The sequence below is a fragment of the Babylonia areolata genome, chromosome 30, assembly GCF_041734735.1.
Source record: "Babylonia areolata isolate BAREFJ2019XMU chromosome 30, ASM4173473v1, whole genome shotgun sequence".
In the NCBI taxonomy this organism is placed as follows: domain Eukaryota; kingdom Metazoa; phylum Mollusca; class Gastropoda; order Neogastropoda; family Buccinidae; genus Babylonia; species Babylonia areolata.
In genome coordinates, this window is record NC_134905.1 from 684,412 (window position 1) to 704,623 (window position 20,212).

Here is a 20,212-nt window from a genome sequence, read left to right on the forward strand (position 1 = left end):
TGGACCGTTTGGATGGATAGGATCTGAAAAGAGCATCTGGACCATTTTTGATGGATCGGAAATGCAACATAATCCAACACAAAAGCACCCGTTGCTTCATTTACCTGCGATGAACGTGGCCCGAAAAAAGCAATTGGACCATTTGGATGGACGGGGCTAACGAAGAGCAATTAGACCATTGTCACCAAACTAATCCACGCGCTACAGTGCTGCTATTTTCAGTGAGAGCCGCTCTGCCATCCCCCTCCTCATCCATTATTTACGAAAGGGGGAGTGGGGGGAGGAGTGTTCGAGGAGGGGGGGGGAGGGGTTGGGAGGGGGGGGGAGAGACAGAGAGAGACAGAGACAGAGAGACAAAGACAGAGACAGAAGCAGAATGACAGAGAGAGAGAGAGAGAGAGAGAGAGAGAGAGAGAGAGGTATCTACAACACCAGGAGGAAGTGCTCCAGTAACTACCTAATGCATAAACAGAAAATTCAGAACAATGCTGCACGACTGGTTCTCGCCAAGAAAGAAATCTTAGCATGTTACACCTCTGCTGAATCGGTTACACTGCCTTCCGACTGAGTCCCGCATTCACTATAAGTTAGCAACACTCGCCTTCAAACATTTTGACAAGTCTCTTCCATTGTATCTCTCCTCTGTATTGGAAACATGTGAACCGCACAGAACATTAAGATCCAGTTCTGAAAAGCTGCTTAAAGTTCGGAGGACTTTTCTGAAATGCGCTGGAAATAGGTCTTTCAGAGCTCAGGTTCCCCAAGTGTGGAACTCTCTACCTTCATCTCTTAGAAATTCCTCTGATCTACATTCCTTTAAGTCAGATTTGAAAACTTACCTTTTCCGTAAGCATTTTTGTTCTGGGCGGAACGGTTAAACCAAGGTATGTTTGTTAGCAAGTATCTTTGTACTAGTATTTTTATAGTCCTGTTTTAATGCCTTGTGTATTTTATGTAGTTTTGGTCTTAGATGTGATGTCATTTTTTATCTGGTTATTTTTAATGGGCGTGTGTGTGTGTGTGTGTGTGTGTGTGTGTGTGTGTGTGTGTGTGTGTGTGTGTGTGTGTGTGTGTGTGTGTGTGTGTGTGTATGCTTGCGTGTGTTTGTGAGGGTACAGTGCTCTGGTACGCGTGTGTAAGTGTGTAGGCATGTTAGTATGTCCGAACAGAGTTCTATGTAAGAAAATATTTTAATGCTTATGCAATTTCGTTTTTAGTGCAGTTGATAGTCAATGTCAGCGTGTGTGTGTGTGTGTGTGTGTGTGTGTGTGTGTGTGTGTGTGTGTGTGTGTGTGTGTGTGTGTGTGTGTGTGTGTAAGGTGGAGGGGGGACATCTATGTGTGTGTGTGTGTGTGTGTGTGTGTGTTCTATGAAATGCATTTTGTTTTAATCTAAGCTTTATTTACTCCATAGCTTTTATAATCTGATTCATCTCTTAAGTGTGCTTTTTCATTGATATGAACACACTGGATGTTTTCCATTGTCAGATAGCGGTTGATATGTTTTTTAAGGCATGTTTATAGTCAACTGGATAATGTAAGGCGCTTTGAGCGGCATTCGTGCTGGATATCGCGCCATAGAAAAACTATGTATTATTATTACTGTTGTATTCTAGTCTCAGATACAGTGGAAGAATGTTCAATGAATTATAATCAGCAGTGGCTAATGAGCTGGATTTTAAAAGAACTAGTTTAAGAGCACGTTTATACAATCTGTTTTAGGGTTTTAGAATGTCTGCACCAGCTGAATCCCACACTGTCGAGGCATAATCTACAATTGATTGGATATGTGCTCGAAAGAACTTTTTACTAGCATGGATATTAAGAAAATGTTTATTTGAGATGGTTGAAATATGTTTTGAGATATTCTTTTACACAGATAAGTACAATGATCAGACTAAGATAGATTGTTATTAATGATTATATCTAGTACCTTACGTTATGCGATTTTACTTCCTAAATTTTAAACCCAGAGAGAGAAATAGAAAATAAGTCTGTTGACTTGTTTTGACGTTTTGTCCAGTTGTTATACACATACCTTTAGGTTTCGTTGCATTAAAACACATGTGATTAATTTCAGTCCATCTGGCTAATTTGTTCATACATTCTTGTAATTTTGATGTCAGTATGTTTTTGCATGAATTATTGAAATAAACTGAATTGTCGTCTGCAAATAAATCACAAACTGTTGTTAAATACAGATGCAGATCATTGATATATAGTGAGAATAATAATGGACCAAGGATAGACCCTTGTGGTACACGATATCTTATTGTCTTTAAATCTGATTTAGAATCATTAATACTAAGTAGATGCTTCCTGTTTGATAAAAATGATGAAATGAACCGAATTGTATCTTGAGATAGTCCATACATAACTGATTTCTTTAATAGAAGAGAATGATTAATGACATCAAAGGCTTTTGAAAAATCAACAAAAACTACTCCTGTTTTAATATTCAAAAGCCATTTATCAACCATTTGTGTCAGTGCTGTGTGGCAGGAATGATTTTCTCCGAAACCAGATTGCTCGGGGTGAGACAATCGTTTAACTGCTTTAAGGCGTTGTCTTTTCATGCATCATTTGTTATCAGTTGTTCTGCTATATCTAAAAAGTAGTCATTTATAATGCTCGGGGAAATGTCTTTTGCACCCACTTGAGAGAGAGAGAGAGAGAGAGACAGAGACAGAGACAGAGACAGAGAGACAGAGAGAGGGGGATGAGAGAGAGAGAGAGATGGAGGGAGAGAGAGAGGGGGGAGGGTGAGGGAGAGAGAGAGAGGGAGAGAGAGATTTAGAGAGAGAGGGAGAGAGAGAGAGGGGGCAGGGAGAGACAGAGACAGAGCTGCCTTAACAGAAGCAAACAGATCAATACGACCAGCACCGGAAAACGAAAACTCACACTTTACTGCTGTCTGTCCATGACCGACGAGCGCAATAGCCGAGTGGTTAAAGCGGTGGACTTTCAATCTGAGGGTCCCGGGTTCGAATCTCGGTAACGGCGCCTGGTGGGTAAAGGGTGGAGATTTTTCCGATCTCCCAGATCAACATATGTGAAGACCTGCTACTGCCTGAACCCCCTTCGTGTGTATACGCACGCAGAAAATCAAATACGCACGTTAAAGATCCTGTATCTGACGATTGCTGACGTATTTGTCCATAAGGTGTGTATTGTAATTTTTTCAATTTGAATTCTTGGATGCTTTTCTGAACATTAAAATTGGATGAAATATTGTTCCATAAACAGCCTTCTGAATAAATGAGACTGGATTTAAACAGATTTACTCATGAAATGGGGATCTTAATCTTGTTGGTCTGACGGACTAGCGTGGTGGGAAATCTATCTCTCAAAGATGGCGCATGATTAGACATGATTTTAAACATATAAAGTGCTTCGTTGTATTCAAGTTTAAGCTTTAGGGGAAGAATATTTAAATGTCTGTAGTCGTCAGCAGTCAGTGATGAAGATTTCAGAAGGATTAATTTAAGAGCTCCTCTATGCAGACTTAGTAAAGGTTTTAGTATATTATCGCTAGCTGAATCCCAGAGTGTTGACGCATAGTTAATATGTGATCCAATATAAGCAAAAAAGAATAATTTTCAACAATGCAAATCAATAAAATGTTTAATTCTGGATAGCTGATAAATCTTTTTGGACAGTTTTGCATAATGACATAATATGACTGGACCAAGATAAGTTGCTATCAATGGTGACTCCAAGAATTTTATGACTATCAACTTTTTTCTATTGGTTGACCATTTATGGAAAAGGGTGGAAGGTTGTGTGAAAAGTTTTGGCGTTTCTGTCTGGTGGTGAGTATGAGACATTTCGTGTTTTAAATTTTTTTATTTTTTAGAGAGAGAAAGGCACACAGAGAGAGAGAGAGAGAGGGAGAGAGAGAGAGAGAGAGAGAGAGCAAAACACCCACACCGTTACAGAGTATTTTGACCCAGACAGGAAAATAGATCGAAACCAAAGAACCTCTGTCACCAGTTTTTACACCGCCCGATTAAACACGTGGAAAATGTCTTTATTGTGAGCACAAACTACACATCACAGTTATTGACCCCCAGTGCTAAAACTGAGTCATATTCCAAGAAACCTTCCCTGACAAAATGATACGGGAGGAAAACAACAACAACAAGAGAGGCAAGGCCTTCAAGACTCACTTGTGATACACTTTAAAAAAAAATCTAATCATTAAAATGTGTTCTGTATTTGTTATTATAAAGCTTCGCGTTAAAAAGAAAAAAGAAAGAAAAAAAAAAGTCCTAACCAGATTCGAATTAAGTCCCCTAGCATTAATTACAGAGTAATTTCCCTTCTTTACTATCTGCACCAAAACGTTTGCAAAATAAATAAAACTTCCATGCTTAGCAAAAGAAGTTCCTGTTTGAACAAAAAATGATAATAATGACTGCTCTTGTTGTTGGGTCAGAATATCAGATCAAAGTGCCAAGTTTAGAGAATAAATTTTTTAAAAATATAACAGTAAATGCAGTTTGCATATAATTAGGCTTCATTTTTTATTTTTTTGTGCCCATCCCAGAGGTGCAATATTGTTTTAAACAAGATGACTGGAAAGAACTGAATTTTTCCTATTTTTATGCCTAATTTGGTGTCAACTGACAAAGTATTTGCAGAGAAAATGTCAATGTTAAAGTTTACCACGGACACACAGACACACACACAGACAACCGAACACCGGGTTAAAACATAGACTCACTTTGTTTACACAAGTGAGTCAACAACCAGTAATCAAAGATAACTCCGCAAATAACAGCCCGCATTCTCAAGATACAAGCGGAAGCGTTAACTCGTTCTTTTCACATGTGCATTCTGGGACATTTTTTGGCGAGTTTCTAATCAGACAAACATGCGGGCGCTTCACTGACATGCACGTGAACAAAAAGGCTTGTCCATGCCGTGTCGTATTTTCTGAGGTGTTTTTATCTCCCATTTTGAATGCAGACAACAGCAAAGATATTGCCTCTATTTGTTGTTGATCATAAGACAAAGGACGGAGAAGTTGTACGCAAATAATGCCACCTTTTTTTTCCTTTTATTATTGACACACATTGACGAAAGAGAAAACGAGTAAATGCACGCTGTATGAGTTCACACACTGAAATTGATCGCCGTCATTCTAATTTCTGCACGTTTCTATGTACGTTCAATAGTTGACACAGTAAAACCAGCGTTCAGTGTACAGAGTTTATGTTCATGGGGAAAACGTGTAAAAATTGATTGATGACACTATGTATATGATAGTCAGTCGTGTCCGACTATGACCATCAGAACAGCAGAGGAGGCAACTGCTGTTCCGACTATTTGGGCTAGAATTTGATTATAGTGGAGAGTTTCTTGCCCAAGCACATCCCCACTCTCTCGGCCAAGAGGGTTTTAGGACAGTCGGCGTTGGGATGGTTCCCAAAGGCCAACTAGCCCACAAGGCTGCAGCACTAAGAGCCAGTGCAATTTTGCCTCCTAGTTTGAGAGTCATAGTCCTTCACAAAAGACTAAGCTGTAAATGGTTTCCCATTGACTGGAGAAGCCATTGATAATACAGCTCTCACTTTGCTGTTGGTCCAAATGTAAACTTATGGCAATCTGTGATATAAGCCGAGTGTTGGGCTACACTATGATACTATTAACATACAGGGTCTGTGTGTGGGCTGATACCATCTTCTTCTTTCACCTTCCTGAGCTGCAACTCCGATGGTTACTTGTATGTACGAGTAGCCTTTGATGTGTAAGACCCTGCCATTTGTAGGCAGCCACATTCAGTTTTCATAGGTGTGCATGCTTGGTAAGTTCGTGTGTTTATAACCCGCCTAACGCTCTCATGGACGACAGAATCTTTAACGTGCGGAGTTGATCTTCCGAATGTATTTACGACAGGATTTAAGGTGCTTGTAGGTCTGCATATCTGCTGTACTGGGAGACAGAAAAAACCCAAACTGAACAACTCTGGTTAACCTGATAACCTGGGAGACAGAAAAACTCAGACTGAACAACTCTGGTTAACCTGATAACCTGGGAGACAGAAAAACCCAAACTGAACAACTCTGGTTAACCTGATAACCTGGGAGACAGAAAAAACCCAAACTGAACAACTCTGGTTAACCTGATAACCTGGGAGACAGAAAAAACCCAAACTGAACAACTCTGGTTAACCTGATAACCTGGGAGACAGAAAAAACCCAAACTGAACAACTCTGGTTAATCTGATAACCTACAAAGCACCGGACCAGGATTCGAACTCAGGACCTTCAGATCAAGCTCTTCTTCTTCTTCTGCGTTCGTGGGCTGCAACTCCCACGTTCACTCGTATGCACACGAGTGGGCTTTTACGTGTATGACCGTTTTTACCCCGCCATGTAGGCAGCCATACTCCGTTTTCGGGGGTGTGCATGCTGGGTATGTTCTTGTTTCCATAACCCACCGAACGCTGACATGGATTACAGGATCTTTAACGTGCGTATTTGATCTTCTGCTTGCATATACACACGAAGGGGGTTCAGGCACTAGCAGGTCTGCACATATGTTGACCTGGGAGATCGGAAAAATCTCCACCCTTCACCCACCAGGTGCCGTCACCGTGATTCGAACCCGGGACCCTCAGATTGACAGTCCAACGCTTTAACCACTCGGCTATTGCGCCCGTCTAGATCAAGCTCTAATCACTGACTATTTCGCCATGACCTTCAGATTAAGTGTCCATTTCTCTAATCACTGACTATTTCACCGTGTCCATCATGTGTAAAGGTAGTTGATAATATGGTGTCACCGGGGTTGACATCATGGCAGTGTGTTGACACTCGGCTCAAATGGTAGACTGGAGAAAATAAGATAAGAAGAGAAGAATAACTTTATTATCTCCAACTAGAGAAATTTGGTCAGGTGCATTACCACAACATAGACATGTAAACAACATGGATACCATCACTGTAAAACAACAACAACAGTTACTATGAATATAACGAAAACACAAATGTAAAAATATCACATACACCATTTCATACATTCATTCCACATATTGTAGGAAATATTTCAAATGTAAAAAACAAAGAATTGATAAACATTATTTTGAAAATAATTATGAACATAACCTACTATACTGCACATTGATTATGATAGAAAAGATAAGAATAACTTTGTCATCTCATAAAGATGAACTGTATCAGGCGCGACAAAACACAACCAGATAATCAGCACACACACACACACACACACACACACACACACACACACACACACACGGATTACTCGATTAAACAGAAGTAACAAACACTTTATTGTCCTGTGGAGAGAGCGGTTCGCAATGTCATGACATTACCGCAGTACGCCAATATGTTTGGGTCAGTCACGCAGACTATGATCAATACCATACCATTTTATTTCAGTCTGGAGGACTCTTAGAATTCCTCCGTTTACATCTGTCTACTACTCCTGTTCTTTGTTTTGCTGTCTCTGTCTGGGTGACGTTTGCTTTTCTGTCTGTCTGTGACGTTTGTTTTTCTGTCTGTCTGGGTGACGTTTGTTTTTCTGTCTGTCTGGGTGACGTTTGTTTTTCTGTCTGTCTGGGTGACGTTTGTTTTTCTGTCTCTGTCTGGGTGACGTTTGTTTTTCTGTCTGTCTGGGTGACGTTTGTTTTTCTGTCTCTGTCTGGGTGACGTTTGTTTTTCTGTCTGTCTGGGTGACGTTTGCTTTCCTGTCTGTCTGGGTGACGTTTGTTTTTCTGTCTGTCTGGGTGACGTTTGTTTTCTGTCTGTCTGGGTGACGTTTGTTTTTCTGTCTGTCTGGGTGACGTCTGTTTTTCTGTCTGTCTGGGTGACGTTTGTTCTTCTGTCTGTCTGGGTGACGTCTGTTTTTCTGTCTGTCTGTGACGTTTGTTTTTCTGTCTCTGTCTGGGTGACGTTTGTTTCTCTGTCTGTCTGTGACGTTTGCTTTTCTGTCTGTCTGTGACGTTTGTTTTTCTGTCTGTCTGTGACGTTTGCTTTTCTGTCTGTCTGGGTGACGTTTGTTTTTCTGTCTGTCTGGGTGACGTTTGTTTTTCTGTCTGTCTGGGTGACGTTTGTTTTCTGTCTGTCTGGGTGACGTTGTTTTTCTGTCTCTGTCTGGGTGACGTTTGCTTTTCTGTCTAACTGTGACGTTTGTTTTCCTGTCTCTGTCTGGGTGACGTTTGTTTTTCTGTCTGTCTGGGTGACGTTTGTTTTTCTGTCTAACTGTGACGTTTGTTTTCCTGTCTCTGACTGGGTGACGTTTGTTTTTCTGTCTAACTGTGACGTTTGTTTTCCTGTCTCTGTCTGGGTGACGTTTGTTTTTCTGTCTAACTGTGACGTTTGTTTTTCTGTCTAACTGTGACGTTTGTTTTCCTGTCTCTGTCTGGGTGACGTTTGTTTTTCTGTCTAACTGTGACGTTTGTTTTTCTGTCTAACTGTGACGTTTGTTTTCCTGTCTCTGTCTGGGTGACGTTTGTTTTTCTGTCTAACTGTGACGTTTGTTTTTCTGTCTAACTGTGACGTTTGTTTTTCTGTCTCTGTCTGGGTGACGTTTGTTTTTCTGTCTAACTGTGACGTTTGTTTTCCTGTCTCTGACTGGGTGACGTTTGCTTTTCTGTCTAACTGTGACGTTTGTTTTTCTGTCTCTGTCTGGGTGACGTTTGCTTTTCTGTCTAACTGTGACGTTTGTTTTCCTGTCTCTGTCTGGGTGACGTTTGTTTTTCTGTCTCTGGGTGACGTCTTGTTTTCTGTCTGTCTGGGTGACGTTTGCTTTCCTGTCTGTCTGGGTGACGTTTGCTTTCCTGTCTCTGTCTGGGTGACGTCTGTTTTTCTGTCTGTCTGGGTGACGTTTGTTTTTCTGTGTGAGTATGCATTTTCATGCTCGGGTCCGTGTGTGTGTGTGTGTGTGTGTGTGTGTGTGTGTGTGTGTGTGTGTGTGTGTGTGTGTGTGTGTGTGTGTGTGTGTGTGTGTGTGTGAGAGAGAGAGAGAGAGAGAGAGAGAGAGAGTGCAGATATGAACGAGCGCTGTCCCAGCATGATGAAACATTCATAAGGAGCACACTGCCCCGCAGACCACGGCCACTATTAGAGTCCAAGACGTCCCTCCTAAGTACTCCTCCACCTCAGCTTACAGAGGACCGCTATTGATCTCCTCTTCCTGTTGGCCACAAACCTCTCTCCTTCCTCTCTTTGTTCTGCAGCTTTGTTTCTTTGTGTGGGTCAGTCCTCAGCGCTGTCCCCTTCCCCACCCCCTGTGTCTGTCTGTCTGTCTGTATGACTGTCTGTCTGTCTGTATGGTTGTCTGTCTGTCTGGCTGTTTGGCTGTCTGTCTCCTCCCCCCTATTCCCCTCGCCCCTGTGTGTGTGTGTGTGTGTGTGTGTGTGTGTGTGTGTGTGTGTGTGTGTGTATGTGTGTGTGTGTGTGTGTGTGTGTTGTGTGTGTGTGTGCGTGTGTGTGTATGTATGTGTATGTGTGTGTGTGTGAGAGAGTGTATGTGTGTGTGTGTGTGTGAGTGTGTGTGTGTGTGTGTGTGTGTGTGTGTGTGTGAGAGAGAGAGAGAGAGAGAGCCACATCAAACAAGCATGCATGTCCGTTTGTTGCGTGTCAGCTAATTGTGTGATTGCCCACTCCAGGTTTTTTGAAACGAAAATGGGAGCAAATAATTATTATGAAGGACAGAGAGGGAGAGAGAGAGAGAGACAGAGACAGAGAGAGAAAGAGAGAGAGAGAGACAGAGACAGAGACACAGAGAGAGAGACAGAGATAGAGAGGGGGTGCAGAGAAAGAGAGAGAGAGAGAGAGCTTGTTAGCTAAATAGAGAGAGATAGAGAGAGAGAGAGGGGAGAGAAATAGCTAGTTAGCGATATATATATATATATATAGAGAGAGAGAGAGAGAGAGAGAGAGAGAGACAGACAGACAGACAGACAGACAGGCAGGCAGGCAGGCAGGCAGGCAGGCAGGCAGAGACAGAGAGATACAGAGAGACAGGGAGAAAGAGATGGAGACAGAGCCAGAGATAATCAAACAGGCAGACAGTGATCAATTAAACACCCCACTTAACCACTCCTAATGCAACTGAGTGATCTTTTACACACGCACGCGCACACGCATACGCCCACACATGCACGCACGCACGCGCGCGCGCGAACACACTCACATGCACGTACACACGCAATTTTTCTCACAACAGGAAAAAAAACAACAAAAAAAAAACTGCAACAACATCTGCTGCTGATACCACCACCACCATCACCACTGCTGCTACTGTGATGACGACGACGACGACGATGATGATGATGATGATGAGGAGGAGGATGATGATGATGATGAGGATGATGATGATGATGATGATGATACTTACACTCTTCTTGCGGGACGTCCCGTCACAGAAATCCTTCTGCCCTCCTGCCCCACGCCTCACCGCTCCGTCTGTCACACACACACACACAGACACACACAGACACACACACACACACACACAACACACACAACACACACACACACACACACACACAACACACACACACAACACACACACAAATCAAAGCAATGTTGACATTCTTGCAGAAAGACTCCCTCTCCAAGAAGAATTGACCATCCCAAACACAGTCATACCCTGCTTCTATTAAAATTTGTCTGATACAACCCATCCATTTTGAACAGGTGTATCTCTCATGTTTGTATGTGTGGCGAAACCCCTACCCATTCAGTCCTGGCGTCCCTCACAGTGGACACACATATCCCACACAATACATCTGACAAGTCATCTTTTGAAATCAAAACAAACGTTTAAAATGCGTTTCTGGTTTAAAATGCAGCACTTTACAGACACTGTCATTAACTCACTCAGTTCGGCCAGTCCTCTCTTCTCCTCTACACAGACCCCTCGGATGTCCAGTGGGTGTCTGAATGATCCAACCTTTAGCTTCCGTCGTCAGAATTGTGGTGTTCTTTGTCAACATTCACGTCTTCAGTATAAGAGCCTTCCGCTTGCAATATTTTGATGATGGTAATTGGGGTGAAACGCTGTTAACGTCGTCTCTTTCGCCGTTCGTATGGAAAGAGTTAAAATGTAAAGTTCCGGCACCAATGGGATAATGATGTTGTGACCCGGAAATAAACGGATTGACCTTGACCTTGCCATGATCCGTTTCAATGGACTGTGCACGAAGGGAGAGACTCGGCAACAAAGCCCGTGATGTTTATTATCACGAAACCAGCCTTCAGGCTGCCCCGGTCAGTTTGAGCATTTCATTGACGACGCTTTTTATGAAATACACAACCATAGAGCAGACCGCCCCCCCCCCCCATCACCCTCGCTCTGATGGTTTAAGCGAGGCATTGGTCTTCTTCCTGCGTCGATTCCTTTGCTGGTTCTTTTGTCATTCTGGTGACTTCGAACGACTGACTGATCAAACATGTTTTGTGGCGTTTCAGAGAAAGAATGTCTAGAACAGGTGCTAAAAAAACAGAGTAATGAAAAACAGGAGCTTTCATGTAGACTGTTGGGCATTGTGGAACAGATCTTGGCCAGTGATGCAGTCAGGGCTGTTCAGGACATGTTACCCAAGGAGCAAGGTGGCGGAATGGTTAAGACGCTCATCTGCCAATACAGGGAGTCCGTGAGGGTCTGGGTTCGAATCCCGCTTTCGTCCTTTCTACAAAAGTTGACTGGAAAATCAAACTGAGCGTGCAGTCGTTCGGATGGGACGATAAACCGAGGTCCCGTGAACAGCACGCACTTGATGCACTGAAAGAACCCATGACAACGAGAGTGTTGTCCTCTGGCAAAATTCTGTCGATGAAATCCGTTCTGACAGGTACACAAACCAATTCTATGTAAGCAGGCACTGACTGAGGCACTGACTAAGCGCGTTGGGTGATGCTGCTGGTCAGGCATCTGCCTAGAAGACGTGGTGTAGCGTACATGGATTTGTCCGAACGCAGTGACGCCACTGGCACAATGAAGATCTGCTCCGTGGTACTGTGCCCCGCTCTAAAGTCTGTCCGCTCCTCACCAATGGTCGTTTCTGTCACTGAAATAAGGATTCAGTTTTATCTATTAGATACCTTTTTGATTTTCACCAAAAGTTCCTTGATCTAAACTGCAAGTCTCTGTCTGTCTGTCTGTCTCTTGCATGTAAGTAGATACAATGATAGATAGATAGATAGATATATAGATAGATAGATAGACAGATAATTTTGTTTATACATCACTGATGCTGCAAGACAAACTTTAATATAGGTGCCGTGTATTTCAACATCTGACAGGAATATCATATGAAAACCTTGACATAAATTATCATTACGATCTTTTAACATTATCCCTGATGCCAGTAACCCTGAACGAAATATCATGATACATTTTTAAAACATTCGATCACCGTTTTCTTGAAGTGTACAAAAAATTGAAGAAACAGTCCGTGTGTGTTCACACTTTATTATTGTTTTTTCTGCATGCAAAATGGTTACCTATTAATGTTTCACAGAACTTTGGTATCTGTTCCTCTGTGTTCCAACCTTTCTTTCCTTCACGATGCAGAAAGGTTCTCTTCGCCTGTTATTCAATATAAATCATCTTGGATCCACGAAATACAATAGGAAAATAGTAACTGACATTCACAACATTACAGTCTTGTATACAATATTTACTATGATTTGTGTTTAATGACGAATCCGGGAATTCCGTAGAAATGATTTATAACGCATGTCATCTTCCTGAAGCCATGGTACTCTCAGAATAAAAATGAAACTGAAACACTGTGAGGAAAATGCATAATGGTGTGTTTCAGTTTCATTTTTCCTAGTGCCATAAACGATTATGGGTAATCTGTAACAGCAAACAAACAACAACAAAAAGAGCCACAGCGATATACGTCATACTATAATCGGTCGATTGTTCACTTAGGTCATTAGATTACATTGTTTGTTCACTCAGGTCATTAGATTACATTGTTTGTTCACTCAGGTCATTAGATTACATTGTTAGTTTGTTTGTTCACTCAGGTCATTAGATTACATTGTTAGTTTGTTCACTCAGGTCATTGGATTACATTGTTAGTTTGTTTGTTCACTCAGGTCATTAGATTACATTGTTAGTTTGTTTGTTCACTCAGGTCATTAGATTACATTGTTAGTTTGTTTGTTCACTCAAGTCATTAGATTACATTGTTAGTTTGTTTGTTCACTCAGGTCATTAGATTACATTGTTAGTTTGTTTGTTCACTCAGGTCATTAGATTACATTGTTAGTTTGTTTGTTCACTCAGGTCATTAGATTACATTGTTAGTTTGTTTGTTCACTCAGGTCATTAGATTACATTGTTAGTTTGTTTGTTCACTCAGGTCATTAGATTACATTGTTAGTTTGTTTGTTCACTTAGGTCATTAGATTACATTGTTAGTTTGTTTGTTCACTCAGGTCATTAGATTACATTGTTAGTTTGTTCACTTAAGTCATTGGATTACATTGTTAGTTTGTTCACTTAGGTCATTAGGTTACATTGTTTGTTCACTTAGGCCATTAGATTATATTGTTTGTTCACTCAGGTCATTAGATTACATTGTTTGTTTGTTCACTCAGGTCATTAGATTACATTGTTAGTTTGTTCACTTAGGTCATTAGATTACATTGTTAGTTTGTTTGTTCACTCAGGTCATTAGATTACATTGTTAGTTTGTTAGTTTGTTCACTCTGGTCATTGGATTACATTGTTAGTTTGTTCACTTGGGTCATTAGATTACATTGTTTGTTCACTCAGGTCATTAGATTACATTGTTAGTTTGTTAATTTGTTCACTCAGGTCATTAGATTACATTGTTAGTTTGTTCACTTAGGTCATTAGATTACATTGTTTGTTCACTTAGGTCATTAGATTACATTGTTTGTTCACTTAGGTCATTAGATTACATTGTTTGTTCACTCAGGTCATTAGATTACATTGTTTGTTTGTTCACTCAGGTCATTAGATTACATTGTTTGTTTGTTCACTCAGGTCATTAGATTACATTGTTAGTTTGTTCACTTTGGTCATTGGATTACATTGTTAGTTTGTTCACTTAGGTCATTAGATTACATTGTTTGTTTGTTCACTTGGGTCATTAGATTACATTGTTAGTTTGTTCACTTAGGTCATTAGATTACATTGTTAGTTTGTTCACTTAGGTCATTGGATTACATTGTTAGTTTGTTCACTTAGGTCATTGGATTACATTGTTAGTTTGTTCACTTAGGTCATTGGATTACATTGTTAGGTAGTTAGTTTGTTCACTTTGTTCATTGGATTACATTGGTAGTTAGTTTTTAAGTTAGTTAGTTATTGCTGCTTCCCTTTTGTTGCTAGATGTCGTGATTTGAACAGTTTCAATATGTTATCTTCTTTTGCCTGCTGTTGTTTCTGTGTCACGGCAGTCCACGTGTAGAGAAGAGGGCTGAGTGCAGAGTTGAGCGGTAACATGTACACAACCAGGCCACCATGGATCTTGTCTGAAACAGAAACACCGCATAAAGCCGTTAGCAAAACCAGACCGAACAACAGCCAGCAAAGAGTGTACGTGACAGACAGTTTTCCAACCAGAATGACTGCAGAATAAGCTGATTTCTTTGCAGAATCAAGCACAATTCTGTACGTTGGCATTCGCCTGTGTATCTTAGTTTGTCCAGGCACAATCACTGAACACAAAAGAAAGTTGATAGATACAATAACATTGAACCATCTGCCGTTTCTTTCAGAATTTACATTTTGAAACAAAGCCAGGCGGCAGAGACCAGACTGACCATCAAGGCCCCAGTGTGACAGTCCAGGAAGGAATGGTATCAACGACACCAGGATACCAACAACCCAAACCCCAACACAGGCTACACGTGTGGAACGTTCATTGAATATCCACGAACCACCGGGAAAGCAGAAGACTGTCGCATGATCCAAAGTGACCAGCCACATGATCAACACTGACACTTCACTGGACAGAAAACACAGAAAGCCACTCACTTTACAAGTCACACTCTTTGTCCATGACTCTTCGAACTGGAGATAATTTCCATGAAATATCTCGTTAACAATCAAAGTGATACTGATGTGAATCCCCATACACACGTTAGCCAACAGCAGATTGGCAAAGTATGACATACTATTGCCTCCAAACACGCCTGTGACTCTCAGTGAACTCAACAAGCAAACCAGGCTTCCCAAAATGGCGACCACTGTAATGAAAGAAAAGAAAATCACGTCCAGTTTTCGTGGTAGCAGTGATTCACAGGATGGAAGAACAACCTCAGGCCCCTGACATCTTGCTGTGTGGGGCTGTGTTGGAAGCACGTTGTGGCAACAGAGTCTGTAGTTTGATGACAGCACGTGTCTCAGTGCACTGGATCCTGTCATCAGATCAAGAGGGAAGTGGCCGGTGGGGTTTCCCCTCACATCCAGTTCAATCAGCTGTGGCAGGTTTTTGAAGCCTGTAGATCGTATAGCCCTGACAGCAGAAAATGATAAATTCAAACGCCTCACGAGTGGTAAATATGTCGACAAGATACTGTTCGACGTATTGAGAAGTGTGTTAGATATATCCAACATCATGAGGGTGTAATGAATCTGCTTCAATCGTTCGGTTGTCATTTGTTTCATCGGATTGTTTCTTAAATGCAGAAGTCTCAAATTTGGTAGTTCCAGAAAAACAGCTATATTCAGAGTTTCCAACAAGTTATTGTTCAGTTCAATAAACTGCAAATTGACAAGAGCCATACGTGACACAGTGCTCAGAGAACAATGTGATAAGGTCAGGTGGATCAGGTTTGCATTTTTCCTGAAGTCAGTGGGTGACATTCCTGATCCTGTGGCGTCTACATGACGAAGCTGAGGAAAACCCTCAGCAGGGAAGGGACGACTGCATAAGAAAGAGTGACCTTGACACTGGCAACCCTCAGGACAGGTCATGTCACACATCATCTCGTCATCCCGCTGTGGACACTGACCCCAGCCATCACACAAATGATCTCCGTGAACACACACTCTGGAACTTCGACATCGGTAAAAGCCCCCACACGTCACTGTCTCACAGTCTTGTTCATCTTCTCCATAAACACAATCAGAAAATCCATTACATCGGGTGTACACAGGCAAACAGTACAGCCATTCTGATGTGCAGCGATAGTGAGTGTCTGGACATGAGTCATCAGCTGTCATCAGCTGCTGAGTAAAGTAACCAGTACCATCCAGACTGATGTAGAACAGCTGTTTTCGATTTCTGCTGTTGATTACTGCGTGATCAAAACTACTTCCAGGACAGCTGACCTCATCAGAATCGTCCATACAATCCGAGAACTCGTTACAACGCTCACTGCGCAACACACACTGACCGTTAGAGCACAGAAAACCGTTACAGAGTGGATACAGACAGAATGACTCATCGCTGTTATCTGGACAGTCCTGTCTGAAGTTACACACTAAAGTGTAGTGAAGAGTTGTGCTGTCATCGTCACATTGAAAGGAGACATGAGTGGAAGCAGTCGTTCCAGCGGGGATCATCTGCTCATCGCTCACATTTAGAAATCTGCAGGACTGTGAATACGTGCTTTTCAAACAGTGGCTTCCAGGATCACACAGCAGATACGTATGTGTCGTGTGATGATTTGGGCACACAAATAAACCCTGCTGTGTGGCGGAGAGCACAGACTGCAGAGAGAAGGAAGGGGACTGAATCTGTGGAGGAAACACCGTCAAGGAATGTGATTTGATTTCGCAGAATATTCCCTTGTTTTCTGCGTTGGTTTTATAACTTAATCTCATTGAATCAAAAAACATCTGGTGAGGAATTCTTGACGGACGATACCGCTCACACTCTTCAAAATGATCCATGTTATAGACCAGGGTATAGTCAGACCATTTCAGGAACTTACTGTACACAAAGGGTACTGAGTACCATCCCGACATGTGACCAATGACCATTTCAAACTTGCCATAGTTTTTGACAATCTGAAGGCCATCGTCCTGCTCCTTTCTGGTTTTCAGCGACACCACTCTTCCGTCTGATTCTTTGCAGTCATAATCCAGAAACACATAGGAAAAATCAGATTGCATGTAGGGATTTTCCAACGTGAAACATTTGTTTCGTGAAGCCACCAGACCTTGGCATCCAGGGCTGCTGAAGGGACAGTGTTCTGTCTCATCACGACCATCCTCACACTCCTTCTTCACATTACAGTCCACAGTGTGTTGAAATTTAGAATAGTGGTTCACGGAACAGTTGAACAGGCCACTGGTGAGCTTTCGTGGCTGATCATTCTCAGAAAGGATGAAAAACTGCAGCTTCAAGTGGGCATGGCTTACTCGTTTGTACGTGAACTGAATTCGGAGGTAAGAGGTAAGGAAAATGGATGGTGATGCATAGTTCGTCACACACATCATTTGAGCAGAGTGCTCAGTGGCGTTTGGTTTCCTGTAGATGATTTCTATTTGATTCCGTCCATCGCAAGCTCGGAGCCAGTAGAATTGCTGTAAACTGATCATGATAACGAATGTTGGTGGTACTCGTAGTTCTTCCTCATAACTGTGTTTACTCTGAAGATATGGCACAGCAACGTAGCCAGAATATTTGGACGTGTGTTTTTTGACAAAACCATGTAGCTTAGTTCCTGTAATGGAGATTTTAACACGAGGGTTGTTCTGGTGTAATATGCACATTGAGCGAGATTTCACTTCATTGTAATACTCATCCAGACTGTGACGATCACAAAATGTACAAGATACAGTGGAAGCAATTACAAAGAATTGTATGCGCATGGCGGTACTCCATTGCCTTGACTGACACCAGTACTCCAGTCTTCGTACATGAGCACGTGCGTACATACCCCGCGAGACCTGCACGTGCAATAGACAGAAAGTGTTGACCTCTTCACACACCCCGTACACCACTCCCTGGCCAGAGGTACACCCCGGCAACTTCTTAACACTGCAGGCTGATTTGTTCACGTTGAGAGATGTGATTTTTGTGCCGTTTTGGGCACCGAAGTGTTCCATACCTGGGCACATGTCGTTGACGTTCAGAGAAACGGTTGGAGCAGTGTTCTTGTCGATCCCGTTTCTGTCAGCTGTCAAAGTATTTGATCACGTTGATGGAAAGAGCACACACACACACACACACACACACACACACACACACACACACACACACACACACACACACACACACACACACACACACACACACACACAGACAAACAGACAGACAGACACACACACACACACACACAGAGAAACAGACAGACAGACACACACACATATATATATAAGAGACAAGACTGCATATCTCTAGATCTTCCTTCTCCTCCTCATCCTCTTCTTCTTCCTCCTCCCCCTCTTCTTCTTCTTCTATTCTTCCTCTTCGTCCTCCTCCTCTTCTTCTTTTTCTTCTATTTCTTCTTCATCCTCCACTTCGTCCCCCCCTCCTTGGGACTTGAAGCAGTTCAGCTACTGGGCCGTGACAACCTCCGGGGGCAGTGTGTTCCATTCTGGGATGGTGTGTGTGTGTGTGTGTGTGTGTGTGTGTGTGTGTGTGTGTGTGTGTGTGTGTGTTTCCCCATCGGAGATGGTGCACTCTCAATGCTGAGATGTACGACCACTCACCACAAAGAGCAATACTCTGTGTTTCCAGACCTCTTTACATGGGAGATAGTCCACTCTCAATGCAGAGATGTAACAATAATAATGATGATAATAATAAGGAAAAGAATAATAATAATAAGAAGAAATGCAGGGTTATACAGCGCAGTGCCGCAGTCTCAGTTGGGGCTCAACGTGCTTTAACTCTCTCCATACGAACGGCGAAAGAGACGACGTAACAGCGTTTCATCCCAATTACCATCATCAAAATATTGCAAGCGGAAGGCTCTTATACTGAAGACGTGAATGTTGACAAAGAATACCACAATTCTGACGACGGAAGCTAAAGGTTGGGTCATTCAGACACCCACTGGACATCCGAGGGGTCCTTGTAGAGGAGAAGAGAGGACTGGCCGTACTGAGTGAGTTAAAGTGAGGTAAACTACAAGAGGAAGGTGGCAGAATGGTTAAGACGTTCATCTGCCAATACGGAGTCCGTGGGAGTGTGGGTTCCAATCCCGCTCTTCTCCCAAGTTTGACTGGAAAATCAAACTGAGCGTCAAGTCACAGGGGTCAGACGATAAACCGAGGTCCCGTGTGCAGCAGACACTGAAAAAGTGCCCATGGCAACAAGAGTGTTGTCTTCTGGCAAAATTCTGTAGACGAACTCCACAGTGATAGGCACATAGATATACCATGCACGCGCTCAAGGCGTGATAAAGTGCGTTGGGTTATAGCTGCTGGTCAGTCATCTGCCGTGCAGATGTGTGTACTACGTAGCGTATATGGATTCGTCCGCAGAGAATTCCCTTTCCCCCTGAGAAACTGAAACTGAAACTGAAGTGTAGGCGTTGTTTCCACGTCACGAAGTGTAGGGGGAAGTTCACTGCCATTATCAGGACATCTGACCTGACCACAGGGATTGGACGGCGGTCACTGCAGGCATTCTGGCTCTCTCTCTCTCTCTCTCTCTCTCTCTCTCTACACACACACACACATACACACACATACATACATACATATATATATATATACAAATGTACATATATAGTCATGTATTTGTATTTGTATTTCTTTTTATCACAACAGATTTCTCTGTGTGAAATTCGGGCTGCTCTCCCCTGGGAGAGCGCGTCGCTACACTACAGCGCCACCCTTTTTTTTTTTCCTGCGTGCAGTTTTTTTTTTGTTTTGTTTGTTTTTCCTATCGAAATGGATTTTCCTACATAATTTTGCCAGGAACAACACTTTTGTTGCCGTGGGTTCTTTTACGTGCGCTAAGTGCATGCTGCACACGGGACCTCGGTTTATCGTCTCATCCGAATGACTAGCGTCCAGACCACCACTTCAGGTCTAGTGGAGGGGGAGAAAATATCGGCGGCTGAGCCGTGATTCGAACCAGCGCGCTCAGATTCTCTCGCTTCCTAGGCGGACGCGTTACCTCTAGGCCATCACTCCACTATGTATGTATATATAGCACAAGATAACTCCCAGACTTGCTGGCACCAGTCCACAGTGGCAGTTTTCTGAGAGAGAACAACAAAACAGCTGATCAAAACCACAAAGAAAAGAATTGTCCTCCTCTTTTGTACTGTCAAATTTTCGCCCAG